Genomic DNA, 25,162 nt, shown 5'->3' with positions numbered 1-25,162 from the left:
TGATGAAACTAGGAATAGAAGGAATGTACCTCAACATAATAAAGGCTATATATGACAAACCTATAACCAACCTCATGCTGAAGGGGAAAAAACTGAAACCATTTCCTCTAAATCAGGAATGAGACAAGGGTGTCCACTTTCTCCACTCTTATTCAACATAGTCTTGAAATTCCTAGCCAGAGTAGTAAGATAGGAAGAGGAAATAAAATAAATGCCAGTAAGAAAGGAAGAAGTCAAACTATCCCTATTTATAGATGACTTGATCATATACCTAAAAGACTCAAAAAGTTTCACCAAAAAACTCCAGACAACACAAACAGCTTCAGCAAAGTAGCAGGATATAAAATCAATTTACAAAAATCAGTAACCTTTCCATACACCAACAATGAGCAAACTGAGAAAGAATATAAGAAAATAATTCCATTTTTAATGCCCTCAAAAAAAATACCTAGGAATAAACTAACAAAGGGTGTGAATGACCCCAACAAAGAAAACTATAAACCACTGAAAAAAGAAATCAAAGACTGCAGAAGATGGAAAGCTGTCCCATGCTCATGGATTGGTAGAATCAACATAGTGAAAATAGGTGTATTACCAAAAGAAGTATACATGTTCAATGCCATTCCCATCAAAATTCCATCACAGAGATTGAAAAATCCACCCTAAAGTTCATTTGGAGTCACAAAAGACCATGAATAGCCAAAGCAATACTGAGCAAAAAGAGTAATGCCCACCTAATTTTTGACAAAGGTGCCAAAAACTTATGATGCAGAAAAGACAGCCTCTTCAACAAATGTTGCTAGAAAACTGGATCTCTGCATGCAGAAAGCTGAAACTAGATCCATATCTTTCACCCTGTAAAAGTATCAACTCAAAGTGGATTAAGAACCTTAATATAGGACCTGAAACTTTGAAGCTAGTGCAGGAAAGAGCAAGGAATATACTGAAAGCAACAGGTATAGCCAGTGACTTCTTCAGTAGAACACAAATGGCTCAGCAAATAAGAGGAAGGATGGACAAATGGGACTACATGAAATTAAAAAGTTTCTACACAACAAAAGAAATGGTCTCTAAATTGAAAAGACCAGCCACAGAATGAGAGAAAAATTTTGCTAGCTATACATCAGACAAGGAATTGATAACTGGAATATACAGGGAATTCAAAGTCTTTCTTATTATTGTTTATACTCTCTCTTAACAAAATTAGAGATAAGGGCAGAACAGATTCTGCCTGAAAGCAAGGGGGGAAAGAGGGGAGAGGTAAGGGGAGGGGAGAAGGGAGGAGAAAAAAAAAACAAAACACTAAACTCCCTAAAAATCAGTGACCAATAAGGAAATTGGCAAATGAACTGAAGAGAACTTTTTCAAAGGAATAAGTCCAAATAAATAAAAAAAAACATGAAAAGATGCTCACTATTCCTGCCCATAAAGGAAATGCAAACCAAAACCACGTTATGATTCCACTTCAGTTCTGTTATAGTGGCTCCGTCAAGAACGCAAACAACAATGAATGTTGGTGAGGATGCAGGGAAAAGGAACACTCATACACTGTTGGCGGGAATGTAAGCTAGTACAACCACCATGGAAGACAGTATGGAGGCTTCTCAAAAAACTCAAAATAAAATGCCATATAATCTGGCAATACCACTCCTAGGGATGTACCTCAGGAATGTAAGTCAGGTTACAGTAAGGCACCTGTACACCCATGTTTATTGCAGCATTATTCACAATAGTTAAATTCTGGGAACAGCCAAGATGCCCCACTACTGATTGATGGAACTGAAGAACATCATCTGAAGTGACTCTTTAATTCAAATAGTGATTTAGGGTATGATTTTAGGAATTGCCAAACATATCTGAAAACAGAACAAAGATTTGGTCCCCCAGTTCTAATATTACCCTTTTCTTTGAGTCAGTTCACTCTACTGCCCCAAATTGTCAGTTAAGGTAGAGAGAGGAACCTGTGCTCAAATGTTCAGCTAAAACTGTTTGGTCAGGGGTAAAAAATATTCTTTCTGGCAATGATATTTTAATTTAACAAACTTATTGAACATCTGCCTCTTCTTAGATTTCTTTCTAGGATATACACAAACTAAAAAATGTACAATCTCAGATTCCATCAAAAAGCTCAGACACCAAGTGAGGTACTTCCTCACCATGCTTTCTTTGATTTAATTCAACCCACTCTAGCTGAAATGAGTCAAAAAAAGTTCCATTAGATTTTGCTAAATTACAGTTCTCAAGAGACCCATTCTTTATCAGTTATCAGTCCTGATGAGCTGCCTATTACAGCTGATACTGGAACCCGACTAGCAGATTACATCACACTCTCTTCTTTCCTGCAAGCCAAGTTGCATATGGCTTCTCTGGTTTCCCTCAGTGCCTTATGATCTTTACTCTTAGTGCATGTGACGTACCGCAGTGTCCTTGTTGGCTTGCTATTCTGGCTTGACTACTTGAGTGTGAACTTTAGACAGTATCTTGGGTCTCTGTCTCTTCAGCATTTGGAACTCTGACTAAATTACAGGAAGGGCACCATGAATGTATGCTGCTGAGTAAGTGTTGTCAATAGTGGTAGCACCATTGATTGTCAGATTGAATCCTCTCAGTGGACCAGCCCTAAAGAAATCAATATATTGAACTGAAAACAACTCTTCGTAATATGAAGCTTATAGTTTTAAACTCTTTTGAGCTATGGTCAAATGATTTCATTAGAGCTGATATAGATGGGAAGAAAATTTATGTATTCAATACCTTGTAGCCAGTTGCCTTCCTCAAATTTCTGTCATATATCAGGGTATTTATGTCAAAAGTAGTTACGTGGGAAAATGACAAAACTTATGAACATTATTGCAACCAATAACCAGCCACAAAATTTAGCAATAATATTTTAAAGTTAATTATACATTAATTAATTTTGTTATCAAATATAAAAGTCAGACTACTCCACTTATTCTTGAACTGAAAGAATAAGGTACTATATATCAAACTTTAAAAGGTCCACAGTTTATTTTCCGTTTTGTTTTTGTTTCTGTTTTAATATGCAAATAAGAACACATTATGTTTTTATATACAGAAATAAATCTTGCTTACAGGTTACGAAACTTTAAAAAATAAAACAGTTAAATCTGCTTTATTATTTTGTAGCTCTGATTAAACATTGAGATTAATTACAATCAAAATCAACCATGAACAACAAAACCAATCTGGTCTCTATGAGCTTATGAAATTTATACAATGGTAAACCCTAAATCCCAAAAGTAATGGTATCATTAGCATTGAAAAAAATTGATCTATTTATTTAATAAAATTAGTGTATGTGGAAGGAAGTTTGTTTATAAGAAAATAATACAAAAGACAGAAGTCATTACATATTTAATCTAACTTGATTTTTGAAGTTTCAATATTATTTTAACCCTTTATTGCTCATAAATTTTAGTCCCAGTTTTGTTATTGATTGCTTCTGTAAACTTATCAAGTATCAAATGTTCTTGGATTTCAGTCTTTTTTGGGGGGAAAATTAAAGAGCTTAGAAAGTAGATCCTAAAATATCTTTTTATTTTTTATTTTTCATACTATATTTAAAGTTAGTTGAAGAGACTAGGGCTCTATCTAATTTTACTGGTTTTCAACTTCCACTTCAGTTCATTTTCCTGAATAACAAACCTAGCTTGAATACTTTCTTTCCTGCTTTCTTTCTGTATCTTTCTCTCTTTCTACAGCTATCTTTCTTAAACACATCTGACAGACATCTGAAGACAATGAAGATGAATGACATGAAAAAAAAACCAAACTGTTTTAGTTTAATTGTAAGAGCATGATTTAGAACCTACACAAACACAAACAGGATTCTGTTTAATAGCTATATAACATTGGCAAGTTGTAAAAGCTATGGGCCACAGTTTTCTTATCTGTGAAATTGGATTAATAATAATAGGTTAGGAAAATTTAATTATATTACACACATAAACACTTTGCACAGTGCCTACTGTAATAATTTCTATTATTACAATGTTCTGAAAGCAAATATTATTATGATCTCATTCTTAGCAGTCAGACCAGTGACTTGCAGTTTTTTCACATGTAAAGGGAGAATGTTGGGGACATTATTCTTTGTGGAAATAAAATTTGATTGTTTTCAATTCAGTGTGGCTCAATGCCCCTAGCAAGTCTTTCAGCCAGATATCCCACCTGCTTCATATCACTTCTCGGTTTGGGCCTCATTCTAATACATATGCAAATGAGGTTGACTGCTTAGGAGAGAAAGTGGGACCATTCAATCATTCATTTACTTACTAGGTAGTTATTGAGTGACTGCCATGCGTTAAACACCCTGTTGTGTCTGAAGACACAATGGTGATTAAAAACAGACCATTTCTCTGTTCTCATGGAGCTTAGAGTCTACAGTTGAAGAAAGCTAATCAAATTGTTACATATGTTTAATTGATTTTGTGTAAGGGTTGTCAAGAAAGGTACACTGTACCTGGAAAATCCAGAGAGTTAGGTGATACCTTCAGGAGGTCAGGGAGGGATCCCTTGAGGATGAACACATGATGCCCATGCTAGGAAGAGGGTAAGCATATGCGATTTGTGCAGAATTGACCACCTGAGATTTAGAGATTAGCATAGGTTGAAAGATAAGAGCTAAAAGAATAAGGTAGGAATAAGAACCACTTTCTCCCGAGAGCATTAGAAAGCTGTGGAAGCATTTTAATCAGTACTAGAGGATTACATTATCTGGCTTCTGTGTGCAGAATGGAATGAAGAAGGGATAGGTGGATGAGAAAAGGACAGTCAGAGGTTATGTAACAGCAGAGCCTGATGCACCTTTGGTGGAGGTGAAGATAGAGACAGGTTTTACCAATCACAAAGATAGAGACATCTCCAAAAAAACTGAGTTGAGGGGGAGTAAATTCAAGATTTATTAACATTTATTAGTTACGTTACTCTTGCCTTTACAGCACTACTACTTAGAAAACTTGGATGAATATAATGAGGTCCATATGATTCTATTTATAAAACTAGAAACCTTGAAATGGAAAGAAACTTTTCATTAGCAAAATTATATTGAATCATTTCCTTGCTTATTACTATCAGTGGGTTTTTCTGCAGTATTGTGAAATGTGTTTCTTTTTTATGCATCTGTTATCTATTTACTCTTTAGTAAGCTAGATATAGTAATTGATCTGTGTAAAATGTTTAAATTTAATTTTCGTGACTAACTTAAATATTACATTCTTGTGTGAATTTGGCTTTGAAATATATTTCCCATCAATGAATGGGTTAGCTTTACTAGAAGAAATTTATAGGGAGATATTTAGTCTATGAATAGCCTATGTAGATAGGCTATTCATTTTCAAAGCCAGTCCTCTCTCCTCAATTTGGCAGCTCTTTGCCTCAATCAAATTTTAGTATGATATGGTTGCAAAATGATGATTTTCTAAGTCCATTATTCTTTCTGTATTTATTAGTTAGTATTCTGTTCTATGGAAGTTGGTTGTAAACCATTACTATCTGTATTTACTTTAGAATATACTAATATTTTCCACATTTAGCAAGAGAGAAAAACTTTCAACCTTGTTTTTATACAATATATATGCATATATACTATATAATATTTACATGTATATATACACACATATATGTATGTATTTCTATATACTTTAGTGAATGTCTACACTTTCTGGCCCATTTACCTTCCCCAAGTTGGTCATCAAATCAGCAATTTTATTTTTAAACCAGGCCCATTTTACTTGCCACACATTCTGTCAATAACTGAGGCAATAAGTTTTGCCAAAGAGAAAGAGTTTATTTCAAGGCAGTCCATCAAAGAGGAAAGAACCAAGTCTCAAATCTACTTCCCCAAGGATAGGGTTTGGGGATATTTATGGGATAAAGATGCAGAGTGATTTAAGAAATTGGTAAGGAAAGATTATATCATCAGAAGTGATATAACCACTGGTCTGTGCAAGCGTAATCCACCTTCATTGTTCTTATGGGGCACATTTTCATGTGGTACTAGCATGATCTGGAGGAAGAGTTTTCCAAGTGCTCATGTCAAAGGTGACCCATTGGACACTTGAGCAGGGCAGAATGAAAAGTCAGGGTGATGGACAATGTTGATCCTCATGTTCCTGGAAAGCAACTCAAGTAACTGTCATCATCATGCCCCACTGTCAAAGTTGTTACCTATAACAAAGTTAGTGGGAGACTAATAATATATTGTTCAGCTGTGTGACCTCCAAAATTAGTGATTTTTAAAGTCAATTAAAAGCACATAACTAAAAACAAGTGAAACTAAAGGTCTTAGTCAGGTTTTTTCCTTGGCTTTAATTGATTTAAGAATCTCTGGTTCCTTATAGTGAGGAATGGATATTAGAAACCAAAATGTAAATCTTGGTATATTCAGTAAGGCAGATGACTTTCAAATAAAATTTAAATAACATTCTATGTTCTAGTCTCTGGAAAATAAATCTATTATCCAGTCAAGAAAGAGACAAGTAAAATTGCTAATTCTTAAATTGAAATTATAACAAATAGTAGAATGTAGTTAGATATCTGCAACTCTGCATGCAAATATTCTAGGACACTCTATATAATTTATCAGGCTTGGTTTTAATTCTTATAAGAATTCAAAACATATTTAGATAGACTTTGAAATACTTAATTGATATTTCAAGACTTTGAAATTTGTATTCCCTCACATCTTAACTGAGTTAAAACAAAGATAGATTAATTTAAAATTTTGTTAAATATTTTAAACAATATCATTTTTCTAAAATTCTAAGTTTTTTCCAAAGGCATGAACTAATTGTACCATTTCAAATTAATAGTTTGGTTACATATATCTTTTATTAATAATGAGATATTTAAATGAGTGCAAAATGTGAACTTGTTTTACAAAGGCCCCACTGTCTTAGATTTAAGCTAGTCTTTGCACTAAGGAGAACATAGTTCAGATCATAAGGACTGGGTTAAATAAATCCAAAGTCTTATTGTTCTTACATGTGAAGTTAAAAATGTATTTGTTAACGAGGAATAGTTTATAACAATCTGTCACTATCGGTTTCTTGCAATCTCCCTCACTAACCAAGTGTTTCCTGTTAGTGCTTATAGCAACCAACAGATCTAATGTTATTTAATGAATTTGTTCATTTGTTCATTGTCTTCATTGTCCATTAAAACATGTTCCAGGAGAGCTGGACATATTTTAGCTTGACCTCTAGCTACTACCAAATACATAGTTGTAGATTAATAAATAAATTACACGTGATAAAAGGAATGAAAACAGAGTGGATTGTGTTTTACTGTTGAAAGGATATGTATTATGGGAAGATTATGAAAGGATGTATTATGGGAAATCTGGGAAACCAAGAGATTGGGAAGGTGAGGTGGGGTATGCAGAGAAGTGGGTCAGGATGTGAAGATTCTCTCTATTATATCTAATTGTCTTTTATCTTAAGTAAAGCTTTAAACTATAATTAGGAATTATAGTGAAATTAATGTGTAAGCATGAAACCCCTTGATAATTAAGAGAATAGTGGATCACAAATGGAGATAATTTTTAAAAAAGTAAGACAGATTCTAATATTGTGGTGCTAACTTAACCGTGTGTTGTCTTGTATGCATGCAGTTCAAATAAAAAGAATAACATAAATAAACATGGCACAGTATATATTATCTCATTTAAGCTTCACAATGTCTTTTATTGTGCTGCTATTACTATTGTTATTTATGTTGTATCCTTTCATATAAGTTATATCATTTGTCTATTCATATTTCTGGTCATTTTTTCTGATTTTAAGGCAGTCATATTTACAGTATTTTACTCATACAAAATGTCTTCTTATTTCCTCAAATCTGGTGTGGTCTGAAGAGTGTGCATAGTAATTATAGGATCAATGTCCTCCAGAAATTACAAATCAGAATGAGTGGCAGATGTCTATGCAAACTGTCATTACAAAGAGGTAGAGAGGGACAATGGATCTTGGTACAGAGCCAGAGTTCAGAGACCAGGATGAACACATTCAGGAGAGAGTTCAAAGAAATCTGCTCAAAATTATAGTTGTGCCTTTCTGTACATTGTGTTTGACCTAAAAAATGGAGCTAAAACAGAACAGAATTAACAGTAGCCTAGCATGGATCCTATCACTATGTTTAGTCCAATGAAAGTAGCTGAGTCATCTCGTATCTTGTCCTCAACCTTCCTTTCTGGTGGGGAAGAGGAGTTAAAAGGGACTGAAAATTCAACCAGTGCTGGGCTCTGGCTGAGGTTGCCCAGATGGAATTAAAACTTCACCTGGAGAGGAGAGTTATGAATCCTTTGAGTGTGCATGAAGTTTTCTTCATTAGTCAGGCAAACAACATATGGAAATTTTTTTTCCATAAAAATAACTACATCATTTTATAGGTATTTCTGGAGGTGGAAACTAAATGCCCTGTTTAGTAAAGCTCTCTCTCTCTTTTTTTAGCCCTCTTTTTCCTTCATAATGTAGCATCCCTTAAATGCCACCAATGCATGATCATGACATTTATTATATTGCATTGCAATTATATATTTATATGTCTTTTCTCCGTGAACTCTCAATGACCCTTTCTTTATTCATTTTTTTAAAATTTATTTGAAGCCTTAACAGAGTGCCTGGTACATAGAAAGCATAAAGTGCTTTTGCTGAATCATTGAATTTTCTATTTGTAGATTGAAAGATGTGGCAATTGTGCAAGAAGAAAGGTCACTTTTAGAGGCGATGTTGTTCAAACTCTATGAGCTTGAAGCCCAGAATCTGCCATTGTCATTTAGAACATTTGGCATCAAGAAATCTTGATGACTGGTAAGAGAGGCAGTACCTGCAATGACTTTATATTGACAGGTTTTAGGGAAAGGTACATGTGAATATTTTGTTTTTGTAACCTAGCTCAATAATGTGGGTATAAGAAGCAAAACTCACTACTTTGTAATGTTCATCAGAAGAGAAAGTTTCTACATATTTTCCCCCAAAGTACTATTTAAAGGCTATTGAAATTTTTGCCAAGTTTATAGAGAATAACATGTTTCCTCTGGAAATATGCAAAAACTGGACTGAGATTATTGGAAGCTCTCCTGTGAACTTAGAAAGGACACACTTTTGTCACTGCAAAAAGTGGCATAAAAGTTTTTGCACAGAAAAAAAATTAAGGACCAAAAGCACTTTTTTGAAATATGACATCATAAGGCATTCTGATTAAAGTTTTGTCAAGAGTTTTTTTTTTTCCAAATTGCAGGGTAGTGTTTGACACAGGACATTTATTTTATTTTCTAGCATGTAGTTTTCTTTCTTCTGTCAGTGGGGTAATACACAAAGTTAGCTAAAATTAGATAAGCATAATTTTTAGCTTGCTTCTTTTTAACCATGACTGAAAAAAATCCTCAAATTAAATACAAAATTATCTTTCTCTATATCTCCATGGTACTGAGGCATGCTTCAATCAGACATTTATTCAACAAACCTTTTCTGATGTATGCTCTTAACTAGGCACCAGAATAGTAAGCCCTCATCTCTGTAGTTTCCATGGCCTCAAATTCAACCAAATGTGGATTAAAATACTGTAATAGGAAAATAATTACATCTGTACTGAACATATACAGACTTCTTTTCCTCATCATCACATCTTAATCAATACTGTCTAACAATATGGCATTTATATTGCGTTAGGTATTATAAGCAGTATAGAGATGATTGAAAGTATATGGGAAGGTTGCATAGGGACTTGAACACCCACAGATTTGGTATCCATGGGGTCCTAGAACATGTCTTCTACTGATACCAAGGGACAAGTGTGCTGAGGATGAGTAATGAAAACAAGGTTTCCAGAACACATTTGAGGATGAGAATGAGAAAATAGAGTGAATATAGGGTCTTAACCTCATTTGGGATTTTTGGAAAATCTGAGAAGGCTTCTTTATGAAAATATATTGGGGCTGAGACGCAAGTGGAGTAGCCCTGGTCAGACAGCCCATTTCCCCACTCCGCCATCCCAATGAAAATCCAGATAATAAACTATCATTTCTATAACTTTAGCTATCGTTACACTACATGCATATATTTGCAAGTATATATATATATAGTCAATTATCAATTATCTTTTAATTAAAATTATATTATGTGACATATTCACTAATTGAAAAAGAATTCTTTATTTTCTATCTAATTTGGCAGTACTCTAGACTGAATGTTTGTGTCACTCAAAATTCCTGTGCTAAATATTAAACACCAAGATGATAGCAGTATAAGGTAGGCTTCTTTTGTGAGGTCATTAGGTCATGAATCAGATTATTGCTATTATATAGGAAGTCAAGTAAACTCCTTCAGCCATTCTACCAACTAAGAGCACAGTGAAAGGACAGCCATCTAATTCTACCCTCAATTCAGAGCATGTTTCATGGCTTGGATATGACTTCAAGACATACCATAAGAGTTCACATGTTGAAAGCTTAGTCTTCAGAGAGATAATGTTGGAAGCTGATGGGACTTTTAAAAAATGGAAGTAGTACAAGATAACTCAAGCATCTCAGGTACTTCCCTCAGAAGGAATTGTTGTAGATCTCGAATCCCTGGCTAGTTCTTGCAAGAAGACTGTTACAAAAGATTAAGACTGGCCAGACTATATTCTTTGGCTTCCTATTTGTCAACATGTGGTTTCTCCCTGAGGCACACTTCCACTATAATGTCATTGACCAAGATATTTTGTAGCCAGAGAAACTTTTAACAGAAGTCAAGTAGATGGAGTCACTCAAATTTAGACTTTCAACTTTCAAAACTTTAAGCTAAGCAAACTTCTTTTCTTTGTACACTATGTAGCCTCAGATAATTTGCAATGATAAACAAAAACTGACTATGACACCCTCTGATTATAACTCAAGAGCAGGCCCCTTAGTTGTTTGGATATAGTTCTTATTCCTTGTGAGAGCAGGAGCACTGAGAGTTATGATTGGTCAGGAGGTCACTGCTGTGGGTAGCTATTTATTTGAGATGGTTGGGGGCTGAAATATAAGAACAACATTAGTGAAATGTGAGAGAAAACCAAGAGGGCACTAGTCACTTAGAGAAGGTGCCATGGGAATGGATGAAAGGAAACAGCCTCATAGCTCAGAAGTTTGAAGGCATACTTGATTGACTTCACAGTGTGCCTAAGACTATGTGTAAAATTCATCAGACTAAAGTGATACATTACAAATTATTATCTACCTTTTATTTCAATTAAAAAACCCAAACACACAATTAGGGTTCAAAGTAAAATCAGATGTAGTTAAAACATGGCTACAAGACCAGTGTTCTACCACAAAAATATAGTGATTAAAAGAGTAGACTCTGGGGTCATACTACTTCAGTTCAAATCTAAAATCAATTGTTCTGGCTGTTTGATCTGTGAGTCTCAACGTCCTCATTAATAAAAAGAGGACAGTGATAGATCCTATTTCTTCTTGCACTTGTGAGGGTTAAATGAGCTAATATACTCACTTTGTATCATTTATTTCAATGCTATTTTATGTGTCTATAAGCCAAGTATCCTACTTGATATCAAAGTAGTTGAAAGGAGCAAAAATTTGATATTGAATGGTAGAAAAATGGTATGACACTGTGTTTCACCATTATGTTCTCCTTGGTTAATATTTTCAATGACTTTATATTATTAAATTACAATTTTGGAAAGTGAAATTAAGTAGTTCCATAATTCTTGGTGGATTAATTTATTCAACAGACTGTTTATGACTCTAGTAAGGTATAAATCCATTTCAGTTGTGAAAAACATAACTGAATTTTATATCAATTTTTATACTAGACTGTCTTTACTTGAAAAAATAGATTTCTGAAAAAGCCCTATTTTTAATGTCACATTCTTTATAAGAAGGAACACCAGGTATTTTTTGAGGAAGAAATCCAGTGCTGAACTTAAGCTGATTGAAATATATAAAATAAATGAACAGTTTTACTTTGTGTTACTAAGATCATTTATTTCAATTGCAATGAGATTCCCTCTTGTAAACAATCTCTCTGGATTTGAATGACCTCTATAAAAATAAAGAATAAACAAGCCCTACAAACTTAGTTTTTATCCTTAGCTTCTCAAGTGCAAAGGGTATTTTATGAAAAGATCAACTTTAATGCCTGTTAGTTTGTTTTCTTCACAAAGAAGTCAAGGACAAAATTTTCTTTTATTGACTTTTCTATTGTGTTAAGCTGAATAATCATATTTTTTATTGTTGTGCTGGGTGGGGATATATTGTGGCATTTAAAAAAGTTTTTAATATATCATACTTGAATTCACCCCCTCCATTGCTCTCCTTTATTCTCCCCTCACCTGACTTATGGAATAGTTACAACAGGTATCTTTATTGCAATTACATACATGTGTACACATTTTTTGGACTGTATTCACCCTCCTAACCCTTTTCCCCAGCAGCTCCCCGCTCCCACTGGTGCCAGCCCTTCCCTCTTGGTCAGGACCTGTTCCACCTTCCTATTCTCCAATTTTGCAGAACAGAAAAGAGAAAACATGACATTTTTATTTGTTTGAGATAAAAGTAGCTATACAGGGAGTTTCCTTGTGGTATTTCCACATATATATATATGGAAATACATATATGTGTGTGTGTGTGTGTGTGTGTGTGTTATACCTCCAGTTGGTTTATTTTCTCTTAATTATCTATATTCTACTTTAGTCTCTTTCTTATGGTGGTTTCTTATGGTTAGTAAATTCCATATTCACTCTGTCCTTCTCCTCTTCTTTCTTACATGTGCATTAAGACGATGCCTGAACTGGAGAGTTCATTGCCTAAAATGAGGATAGACAAATAAAAAGGTGATACAACATAAAATATAAAGAGGTCAATACTTAACCACCTATTTTGGAATGGGCAGGGAAGTGGAATATTTTTGGATATTACAAAGTATGACTAAAGTACTTCAATAATTGGAGTGGTATTATTATAAATGAATGCTTTAAGATATTCTCTTGTGATATATGCAAATTGTTTGTAATTGTACCTACTACATGGTAATGAGGTTATAAACTAGAGCTAATTGATTATTTTTAATGGCAAGATGAGGAACAGAAAAACATGTTTCCTGACAATAATCACAGTGTTCTTTTCAATGTTGTATGTGCAGAGTCTTCTTTTGGTTATCAAATGAAATGGGTCTTTCAAATAATAAAATTAAGAGTAACAGAACTTGGAAGGGAGCAGGGAAACAAAAGTCATCAAATGTTGGGGAGAGGGAATGAGACAAAATCACTCATGGATGTATTTATAGGAATTCTAATTCCTATTAATTCCAAATAAGATTTGGAATTGGCATCAGATAAAATAAAACTTAATATTAACTCTGTGGTTACTTGTAAAATGAAATAGCTTGATAATGTTTATCAGTTTTCCTAATATTAACATTAAATGTTTACTTTATGTACAATATATAATTTTCAATCACTTCAGACAAAACAGACAACTTTCCTGTATAATATATATATTATTAGCTAGTGATTAGCTGATGGACCGTGTTAAATTCCTCATTGTTATTTTTATGCTTTCTTGACAATGAGGGTAATCAAAACTCATAAATGAAAACATGTGTCCCTCAAAAGAAAAAAAAGGTTTTCCTTCCTGTCTAATTTACCAGCTATATGTGTCATTTAAAACATGTACATTCAAATATGTTAGAATATTTTGATATCTTAAGTTATGTACATATTCATTAGATGAAAATCTGTAAGAAATTATTTGTGTGCCATTCTTTTACAGCAACTGTGAAATTTGGCAGTATGATTTTGACCCAAGGACTGATAGCTTACACAGAATTTCAACCTAATTAGGATGCTGGTACCTAGTTCTAGCTGGAAACTGATCCAACTGGAGCTTCAGATTCTACATTTTCTTGTCTTTGGCATTTGTGTGTCTCTTACAAGTTGGTCCTAGAAGTCAGTCATAGGTAGTTGCATTCACAGGCTGCTCTTATTTTCTTTTTGTAATACTTTGGTAACAGATTAACTAGTGCAACCTTTAGAGGCCTATTCAGTCAACCCAGACATGGGTCTGTGGAAGTCAGGAAATAGCAGTGTCCAGAACTAGACTTCCAGTGGTGTCCATGTCTAAATTTGTTGAAACATATGGCCACATCAGCACATGGGACTTTGATCTTGAATCAGCTTTGTGACACAAGGTCATTATATAACTGTGAGAGAATGTCTATGTTCCTCCGACTTTGTCATACTATGCATTTGATAATGTTAAATTTTAAGTGGATGCAAGCTTGTACTATGACAATTAGGTAGTATCAGAAAAAGTGAATTTAGTATTTAAAATTTTTGTTGTACATACTACATCTTTCAATGCATTTGGGAAATTTATTTTATGCAAAATTGAATCAATTTGAAATTCTGGCTCTATATTTTTATACTTTCTAAGATTCTTTAAATGACTGAGAAATTTATTTGTTTTCTTTCAGTGCTCAAAGAAGAAAGAACTTTTCCTTATTCATGAAATAGCATTGACACATTTCAACTAAAAATAACAAAAATAAGTTGATTAATGAAATGTTGAATACTGCATATTCTCACTAAATCAAAGCATACATGAAATTAACAATAGAAATGAGTTTTAGCATGACAGAGAATGGAATGAAGATTGGAGTGAAGGAGAAAATGAAGGAAGAAACTGGTACTAAGAAAAGCTAAACACATCATCCATGAGATGAGATACCACTGGGGACTGGAAGACCAGTTCAATAGGATGAGCAGAGACTGCACCTGCCATTTCATGGAAAAGGATATTTAGTGGGCAACTCTTTAAGTCTTCTGTCAATTGAAGTTGACTCAGACAAGGTAATTAATATGAAGTACCTGGCACAAATCTTAGCACATATTAATAACTAAAAAATTATTCTTTTCTTCTTCCATCAAAGATGTGAGCGAAAGTGGTTTCTGATGATTATAGCCATAACTAAAGAATCTTCCAGATGATATCCCAGCTACTGTTAAATACAGACAGGAACTCCCAGTTATGTCCTATTCAAATTTATGACACTCAGAGTTGATCAGCATAATAAGTGGTTTTTATACCATGTTTTAGGCAATATTTTATCCAGCATTAGATAACTACAACCTTTGCCCAAACTGTAAACTTAAACCTGGATTTATCAACAGAAACTAGCAATACAATATAATAAAGTTCACTGTGATTGTAACCTTATTGTGTAGGAACTATACTTAGAAGGTTGAGGTGCCTAGTACCAAATGGTTTAAATATTCCCTTGTCTCAGAACAAAACAAAAGGCCTAGAGAAAAGGAAAGGAAGGGGAAGACTCAGATTTGATGCAGTGAAATTAAGAGGATAAGTAAATTGGTATTGTAAATGTGTATGTTTAAAGAATGGGATATTAAAGATTAAGACTGAAGTGAAATAATCTGACTTAGTGGAAAGTTTTCTTTGTAAAACACTTAGTTGATTCAGAGTTTTTAGAGAGTTGTGAAATAGTAGAAAGGGGATATTGAAGAAAAAGGCAGTATTAGCAATGCAGATTTTGTGATGGTATTTATTATTGCTCATAGTACCAATAATGATGTCAAAATTAAGCTTTTTTATATTTTTTAAAAATTTTATTTTATTGTTTTTACAATTACTTATATGTATATACATTATTTGGGCAACCTAACATTAAGCTTTTGCCATCATTAACACTGTCCAACAGAATAATTTTGTTATTATATTGTTTTTTATTGTTCAAAAATAGTTGAGATGAAAAGATAGGGACAATGCCACTAGCATCAGTTTCCTGTCATGACAGTCAGCTTTACCACGTTTGCTCGTAACCAAAGGTGCATTACCAAAAAATGATTCTTATTGTCTCCATGTAGTGTGAAGGAAACAAGGAAAGAATTACTGCTGTTTGCAATGGTTACCTCAGATAGATATTTTAAAATCTTCAAAATGTGTGCCAAATAATTTTGAAACTCAGAAATTCACACAGTTACATTACAACTAAAGTTCATTTTTATAACATCAATCAATGTACAATACTTCAAGGGGAGAAAATCCAGACATTAACTACAGAGTCAGCTGAATCCAGTTGTCTGTTTGGTAGTAGACCGTAACCGAGTGATGATTTAAAAGAAAAGAAAAGAAAATTCTGGGGAAAAGAAATGATGTTAAAATCAGCATAAGATGGTATCAAAAAAAGTATGGATGACTGAATACAAAGTTTATGATGATGTTTTCATATTGGAGATGAAACAATTATTCCCACATGTCAGGAAAAAGAAATACTAGAATGAATTTAGAGATAAACTGAGTTGAAAGGATGTAGGAAGGAATCATAAATATTATCCTCACGCATCTCAGGAAGAATAGAGCTCAACTGAAAAAGCTGGAACTCCTGTGTTGAAAGTCCATGTAAATGATATGTAATCCTCCAATATTCCCAATCTTATGTTTAAACTGAAGTAGGTTTCTTAGACATATTTCTAAGGTAATTGAAACAAATAAAAAGAGAGTACATGAGAAGCATCAGGCAAAACCTGCACAACATTTCAGAGGATAAGATGTTAAAAGTGATTTAAATGTTTAGAATAAAAAAAGAGTTTGTGTAACTCTAAATGTTACCTATGTCCTCAGTGCCTTTGTAAGAAGACTGGCCGAAAGATTTTTCCCTCATCTGTGTGAACTCCTGTTACTCAATTCAAGACATATCTTTTCATTTTAAATTCTAATGTTATTGTTGTGCTGAGGGTACATCGTAATGTTTGCAAAAGTTCTTACAATATTCATAGTCATATTCATGCCCTTCATGACTAAGACCACAGTCTTAGCAGAAATTAACATTTATGAGTTAAATTTGTAGAAATATGATTGTTTATAAGATTATCTCAAGTATCTGCCTAATAAGCATATGCAATATTAGATGATGACTAATTGATGGATAAATTTTTTCACAAATAGTGATACATGTGATGACATCAAGAAATAAAGAATAATGGTATATAATAGTAGAAGCAAAGTATATAGTCATTCAAGGACAAAAGAAAAATACAAAAAAGATAGAAATACAGAGATTAGTCAAAATATGAGTCATAAAAAATCAGAGTGATTAGAATAAGTAGTCACCCACTTTTAAACAAGAGACCTCCTGCCTGGCCACATGTAATAGCTGTTGGAGTATTAAGGCTGCCATTGTTTTCAAAATGACAATCTATGCACCAGGTGCACAAATATTGTGAGTGTGCTTAGCACAAATGATGCCAACAAGATTTTACATGCTTTGTCTCCTATTCCCTCTCTGAATCTTTACCTCATACTCTTGTTTTGCTCACAGCATTCTAGATACTCTGGGTCCTTTCTTTTCCTTGCGTACACTAGGCAAATTCCTCTTTTGAGACCCTTCTCCAAGATGTTCTCTCTACCTGGAACACTCTTTTCTCAGATATCCACTTGACTGAGCTCCCTTCTCCTTCTAGTCTTTCTTGTCTTCTTCATGATGCCTTCCATGATTATTTTGTAACCAGCACCCACCATTCCTGATTCCCATTACTTTGCTCCAACACTCTTTTTCCTATGGAATGTAATGGATTTTAATATTCAAAATAATTCCCTTATTTAGTATGTGTGCTATTTGCTGTTTATTTCTACTTGCTAGTATGTAAGCTGGTGAAGGCAGTGATCTTTACATGTTCTCATCACTGATGTACCTCATGTACGCTAGAGCACTTGGCATGTAGTTGCCACTTCAGAAATATTTGATAAATGAAAAAGTGAATTAATAAATGCATGCCTTCTTGATGCTCAAAAAAAGGTATGAAAAACAAGTAGGCATAAAGTTCCCACAAATGTATTTATAGCTTTTTAAAAATATCTTATCACTTAATATTGGAGGATATTCTGGACAACTTGGAAATTCCATTTTAACTCTTTAGAAGAAATAGTTATTGTGTCATGACATTGAGTGTTGGTGCTAATGATGTGTATCATAATATTTGCATATAACTATACATACAGTGTGCTTGGTTTTATAGAATGTGTGGTTTCAGTGCATAGACAGGAATACAAAATTTCTCTGGATGAACTATTATTTTGGAGTGATGTAGGTAAAAGCACTAATTGAGGGAGCTTTTGATAAGAACAGAATATCTAGAAAGTCATGTTTTTCCCTCAAATATTATATGGAATGTAAGTGTTTGAAAAAATGTAATAGATTAAATAAACCAGTATGGTTGTTTGGAGATCCTGATAAAGTATTAAACCATGTGAATACATGTGAGGGATTATTAAAGGCATTCATAGAAAAATATTATAGCCACTAAAGGTGCACATCTAATTTGTGATTTTAAGGATAGAATCTTCAAAATATCACTTATTATATTTGAAGAAAGAGATACATTTTTAAAGGTTGGCAACATCAAAGAGAGAAAAATGTTGAATTTTGGGAATAAAGTGTATCTTCAATAGAAATGTTGGAGATTTTTGTAGAGAACAGAAATGTTTTATGGTGCAGTGATTTCAAAGATCAAAATTGGTCTGGAATGGCAGAAGTCTGTGATAGTGATGACTAGGAAAGAGATGTAGAAGTTTGCAGCATATAAATTGATAGAAACAAGTAACAAGAAGAAGGAAAATAAATGGAAAGATGTCTGTGGAACCAGAAGTAATGAAAGTACTTCCTCAATAGTGAAGAGTTAAAGTCAAGGCTTTTATTGATTTTAAGTAGTATTAGGTTCAAACTCAGGGCATCATCCTTGTTAGGCAGGTGCTTTACCACTTGAGCCACTCTACCAATCTTTTTTGTCATTGAGTATTTTTGAGCTATTGTCTTGCTCCCCTCTTACCCAGTGGTTCCAGTTTGGAACCATTATCTTCCTTGATCTCTGCATCCTGAGTAGCTAGAATTGCAAATGTAAGCCACTAGTGTCCAACAATCAAGACTTTTAGGACATAAAATATATTTTCCTGTACTCCCATTTTAATAAATGCAATAATAACAATATGTCATCATAATATGTTTTTATTTAATCATTTGATTATGTCTCCAATGAAATTTGTTTTTTAAACAAATAATGCCTAAAGCATCTTATACATTACTTTTGAAGCTACTTAATAATAAGTGATTAAATCCTTCTGTATTTCTCTCACACAGTACTGTAACAACCTTCTGTGAATAGGAAAGATTCTTGCTATGCATTTTTAAGGAATATTAATGAATAAGTGGGAAGGTATCTGAAGAGATGATTGCCTACCAGAACCTGGGTAAAATGGACTCTAAGACAGAGAGCAGTCTCAAATGGATAAAAGAGAATTTCTGAACCCAATCTTCAGATCATAACCTGATCTTCTCACTATCTGCCTTTGAAAGTTTCAATGAAAATACAAGAATTCTTCTTTCTAGCAAAAGTGTGAATTTTTTTTTCTAGATATGGATTTTCTTAAGAAAGGAAACATATAGCCTTTTGGAGAAGAGAGTATTCCAGGCAATGGAATTAATTTGAATAAGGACTTGGAGATATCATAATTATGCATAACTAAGATGGAGAATATGAAGTTACACAGAAGTGAATTGTTGTGGCAGACATTTGGAGATTAAAAGACTGAAGATAGAAATTACATGTCATATTGTACCAGGTAATTATAATAACACTCACTATTTAGAGCTTGTGAGCTTAAAAATAAGCAAAGGAACCATGGTTGTTTTCAGGTAATTAACTAGATAGCAATTACTGACTTTGTACTATGTTCAGGAGTCATGGAAATGCCTTTACCTCATTATTTAATCTGTTTTTGAATAATACACAAATGTTATTACACCCACTATTTTGTAATTATGAAAAACGTAGCTTGCCCAGCCAAGTAGTCCAAACTGATGTAACTAACAATGTTGAGCAAAGTTTTCCACAACCTGAGCACTTAACAAACAGGTTGCACTTGTTTTATAATGCTAAAAAATATATGAAAATGTTTCTTTTTTAAAGTGCAGATTATTTTGATTTTATTAGCATATTTCAGTTGTACAAAGGAGTTTTACCATAATGTTTCTATATGTGCATTCAATATACCCTGATCAAATTTACCTTCTCTTTCACTCCCTCTCATCCTGTCTTCCCACTTCTTAGAACAATTTCCATAATTTTCACTGTCCCTATTTTCATACATGTGTATAAAGTACTTCTACCATGTTTCTCTCCCCCAACTCTCCTTTTGCCATCCCCCCCTCCTTCTGGCACATACCCCCAAGCAGAACTTGTTTTACATTCCTGTCATTTAATTTTAAGAATTAGATTTTATGTCTGAGAGAGAAAGTGTGATATTTATCTTTCTCACCCATGTTCATTTTGTTTAACATGATGATCTCTGGTTATACCTATTTTCCTGCAAGTGGACTTTTATTCTTCTTTGTGGCTGAATGATACTCTATTGTCTATGTATACTTCATTCTTTCGATCTATTCATTGGTTGATGAGCAGCTAGGCTAATTCCATATTTTGGCTACTGAAAATAGTATAGCTAAAAACTTGGGTGTGCAGATATTTAAGCTGTATGTTAATTTGCATTTTTTCAGATATATGCCCAGGAGTGGTACAGTAGGATCATATGGCAGTTCTATTTTTAGATTTTTGAAGGCAGCTCCATACTGTTTTCTACAGTTGCTGCACTAGTTTATAATTACCATAGTCAAAAGAAAGCCAACAGAATGGGAAGAATATTTGCAATTATTTATTTAATTTTTTTGTAATGTATGTGCCAATGAGGGCAATTTCAATCATGATAAATACTTATATATGTAAGATAGATACTCATTTTTCTATTGAAACTATTTCCATTGTCCATATTCCAAATATTTACTTATTAAGACAAATTATATTCATCACTCAAAATGTCAAACACAGTCTCCTCTATGAATCAGTACCACCTCACAAAATCTAATAAAATAATATCTCTTGGGATAATCTCTAAAACACTTTAAGACATAAACATATATGATGACGATACTATCTGCCTTGGTTAAGAGTTTTGACCAAATATTTCACCATCTATTAACAATGTGATTGCCTAGAAATCAGGATTAGAGTTTTAAGAAGTAACTTCTGTATAATGCAAAGCTTTGCTTCTAGTAGGCAGATGTCCAATGAATGACTGCAGTATTGAGTCATTTTTGAAGAGGCACAATGGTTGTGCAACTGAAAGACATTATCAATTTTTATATGAGTATTGATGAGTTAAATAGTAAGACTATCGACTTAGAATTGAAGTATCAGGATATTAAAATGTCATTGCTCCATATCCTTGTTTGGAGTCAATTAAAAAATACTCCAATTTCTGAAAAAAAGAAAAAAGGCAACAAAGATGTCCTGTCTGCTGAAGCTAGGAAAATTGGTTTCACAGCTGGCTGACTGGTTCATTCAGTAAGAAATCAGTCGACTTTCAATCACCAGAAAAAAAAATTGCATTCTACACAGTGCCAAGAATCATAAAGTTGTTGAGCCAATTGGGAGTTAAAGAACTCAAGAAAATTAGAGGTAGATCAGAAAAATAAGAAACAGATCAAGTATCATTGACCCTCTGAAGCTAAACTAATACTTGTGAAACACTTGGGCCTATTTCATAAAATTTTCTTTTTAAAACCTTCTTTCTTATTATAATAAACATGTGGTCTTGAAGCTCTCACAAGTCTATGGCCTTCTCTTAGATCATCTGTTCTTGATTTTCTTCCCAGGTGCTGTCAAGCTGACTCACCTTCCTCACAATACAGGTTACCTTATTTCCCTTCAAGGGAAGGGAATGTTTGGTGTTTGTTTACAATATTATGACTACAATGTAGGATGTGCCTCCTATCAGCTGGGATGCAACAGAAAATGTCTCTTTTTCTGTCTTCCTGAGAAGCAGAGAGGAAATTTTGCCTTTTATAGTGTTTAAAATATTTCCTGTAAATGTGTAGGAAATGTTTGTTTGAAGTTCTAAAGCGAACTACCTTGATGTTCACAGCAATGAGGCAAACTACTTGATGAAAGAAATCTTATTCAAAAAAAGATTGCTAGCAGAGGAAGGCAGCCTATTTATTTACATGACGATCAAAGAGCCTCATGTGAATCAAGACTGTTTTTTCCCTTACTGATTTGTAAAGAATAATCTACATGGCTGAAAGAGAAAAGTGGTAAGTCTTTATTGAGTCTATTTTGGTTTTATTTAAAAATAATAAAATGGTATGCTCATAAATGTTTTCAGAACATATTTTATATGTACCATACTGATAGTTATTAAATTCTAATGAAATACTTTAAAATTATATTTAACTGATATTTGGACTATTCTACACTTTCAGGAATAAATAGCAAACAATTTGGTTTATGTTAACAAAATGAAAGCCTCTTAACAAATACCTACTATCAATGATTAAAGGCCTTTATAATCAAAGCTAGTAGAGTATTGTACAGATGCCAGGATAATTTAACAACAAACAAAATTCCTCTAAATACCCAAGATCATAATGATTTTCTGCCTAATACAATATTTTTCTCTCCATAAAAACGTACATGCTGCCCCATATGAGAAACTTAAGAGAGTGATGTTTTGATTCAGGGAAAACCACGCATTCTTAAATCATTAGCTTTTCCCTTCTTTTATGTAATCTACCTCCTTTTTCTCCTACTAAGGTTGGCTGAGCATTAAAGAATAGGAAGGGAGGCAAAAAGGCAATCAACTTCAAAAATCACTTTGGCACAGTGCAGCAAACTGCATCCAATTAAAACATTAAATAGTATGCTAATAATTATGTTTCCTATAGTGCCTTTTCATCAAGGATTTCAAAGTCAAATTCACAATTCCTCAATTATGCTTTGGACAGTTATAATTCTGATTGCTGGCAAGTCTTATTTAGTTCCTACCCAGCTCACACTCAGATTTCTAACTGAATTTCATGAAGGACAATCATTTTGCCTTCCAAATGTGTTAGCCCTTGGGTTCTCCATCTTCTTTGGCCTTTGCTCAGTTAGCTGAGAGATGAATTTGCACTAATTTATAAGCAGAAGCTGGCCAGTTCTAAAATGTTAAAATTTTGAATTATAGGCATTTAACAATGAATGAATTTTTATGACTTTCCACTGTAAGTGCTTAACTTCAAATGCACTTCTAAAATTCTACTTCCATATGCAAAAGGTGATTAGCAAGGAGCATTAAACTAAGCATGCAAATTAATGCTTTCAAGACTCTTATAAAACATCTCTACAGCTTGGTAAGTGGTACACACTTGTAATCTCAGCATTTTGAAGGCCAAGGCAGGAGAACTTCGAGTTCAAGGCCAGTCTGGGCAAGACCTCTTCTAAAAAAAATTAAAAAGAAACATACAAAAAGCAATGATATTTGCATACAAATATATTGCCACTGTTCTAATAACATGAATATTTTTGATGTATTGTTCTTTAAAAAATAGATATATGAAATCAAGCTCTGTACAGATAATGAAAACTTTCATGAATTCAATCCAACCAAAAAAATTTGCCTAAAATTATCTAATACATCAAATTATACAACTGCATTACATATTATCTCTAATCTGCTAACAGGCCCTTCTCAGCCATCAATAGCTAAATTATTTTTCTTACTTTAAAAATGTAATAATCAGCTTGCTATTCATGTTTCTTTTTTATTACGCTGAGTGTGTGGGGGGTAATACCTTATGGCATTTATAAAAGTTCTTATAATATATCAAATATATCATACTTGAGTTCACCCCCCTCTACCATTCTCCTTTATCTCCTCACTCCCAATCCTGAAGTAATTTTAACAGTATCATTTTTCTATTTACATTCATGTGTACACATTATTTGCACTATATTCACCTTCCCACACCCTTTCTCTACCTCTTCCTACCTCTCACTGGTAACAACCCTCACAGACAGGACCTGTTCTGTTCTGCTCTCCTGTTCTCTGATTGTATAAAAGAAAATAAAATGACATTTTTGTTTAAGATAGCTACACAGGGAGTTTCCTTCTGACTCTTCCATATATATATGTATTATAGCCCAAATTGATTCATCTCCTCTATTTTTCTTCTTTCTAACTTAGTCCCTTTCTTAGAGTGGTTTCAACAGGTTTAAAAATTCTATATTCATTCTTGTATAGAGAGTACATCAACCATATTCACTTTCTTAACTTCTTTCTTTTACCCTGCCAACTTGTATGTGACTTCCCCTTAGCATGATATGTTTTTCATAATATTGCTGCATTTTTATTAGGCCTATACTTAAATATGAGAGAAAATATGTGACATTTAGTCTTCTGAACTTGTCTAACTTCACGTAAGATGATTTTCTCCAGTTTCATCCATGTACTTGCAAAAAGCAAAATTTCATTCTTCTTTATGGCCAAATAAAATTCCATTGTATATAAATATCACATTTTCTTAATCCATTCATCAGTAGTGAGCCATCTGGGCTGTTTTCATAGCTTAGCTATTGTGAATAATGCTTCAATAAGCATGGATGTGCAGGAGCCTTTATTGAAACCTAACTTACATTCCTTCAGATATATCCCTAGGAGTGGAATTGCTGGGTCATATGGCAGTTTTATTTTTAGTTTTTAAAGAAGTTCCCATACTGTTTTCCATAGTGGTTGTACTAATTTACATTCCCACTAACAATATATGAAAGTTCCTTTTTCCCCACATCCTCACTAACATTTGTTGTTGTTTGTGTTCTTGATGGTAGCCATTCTAAGAGGAGTAAGGTGGAATCTTAATGTGATTTTGATTTGCATTTCCTTTATGGCCAGGCATGTGGAGCATTTTGGTTGTTTTGGTCATGTGAACTTCTTTCTTTGAATAGGCTCTGTTTGGTTCATTTTCCCATTTCTTCATTGGGTCATTGATTTTTTGGGGGAGTTTAACTTTATGAGCTCCTTATATATTCTATTATTAATCCCTCATTGGATATATAGCTGATAAAGATTTTCTTCAATTCTGTGGGCAGCCTCTAGTCTGGTGACTATTTCTTTTGTTGTGTAGAAGTTTTTAATTTCATGCAGTTCCATTTATAAATCCTTTCTCTTAGTTGCTGAGACAATTACGTTCTAGTTAAGAAGTCATTGCCTATGCCTATTAATTCCAATTACTTCTTGCTCTTTCTTACAGTAGCTTCAAAGTTTCAGGACTTA

This window comes from Castor canadensis, chromosome 4 (assembly GCF_047511655.1).
Source record: "Castor canadensis chromosome 4, mCasCan1.hap1v2, whole genome shotgun sequence".
NCBI classification, from domain to species: Eukaryota; Metazoa; Chordata; class Mammalia; order Rodentia; family Castoridae; genus Castor; species Castor canadensis.
Note: the sequence above shows the minus strand (reverse complement) of the source record.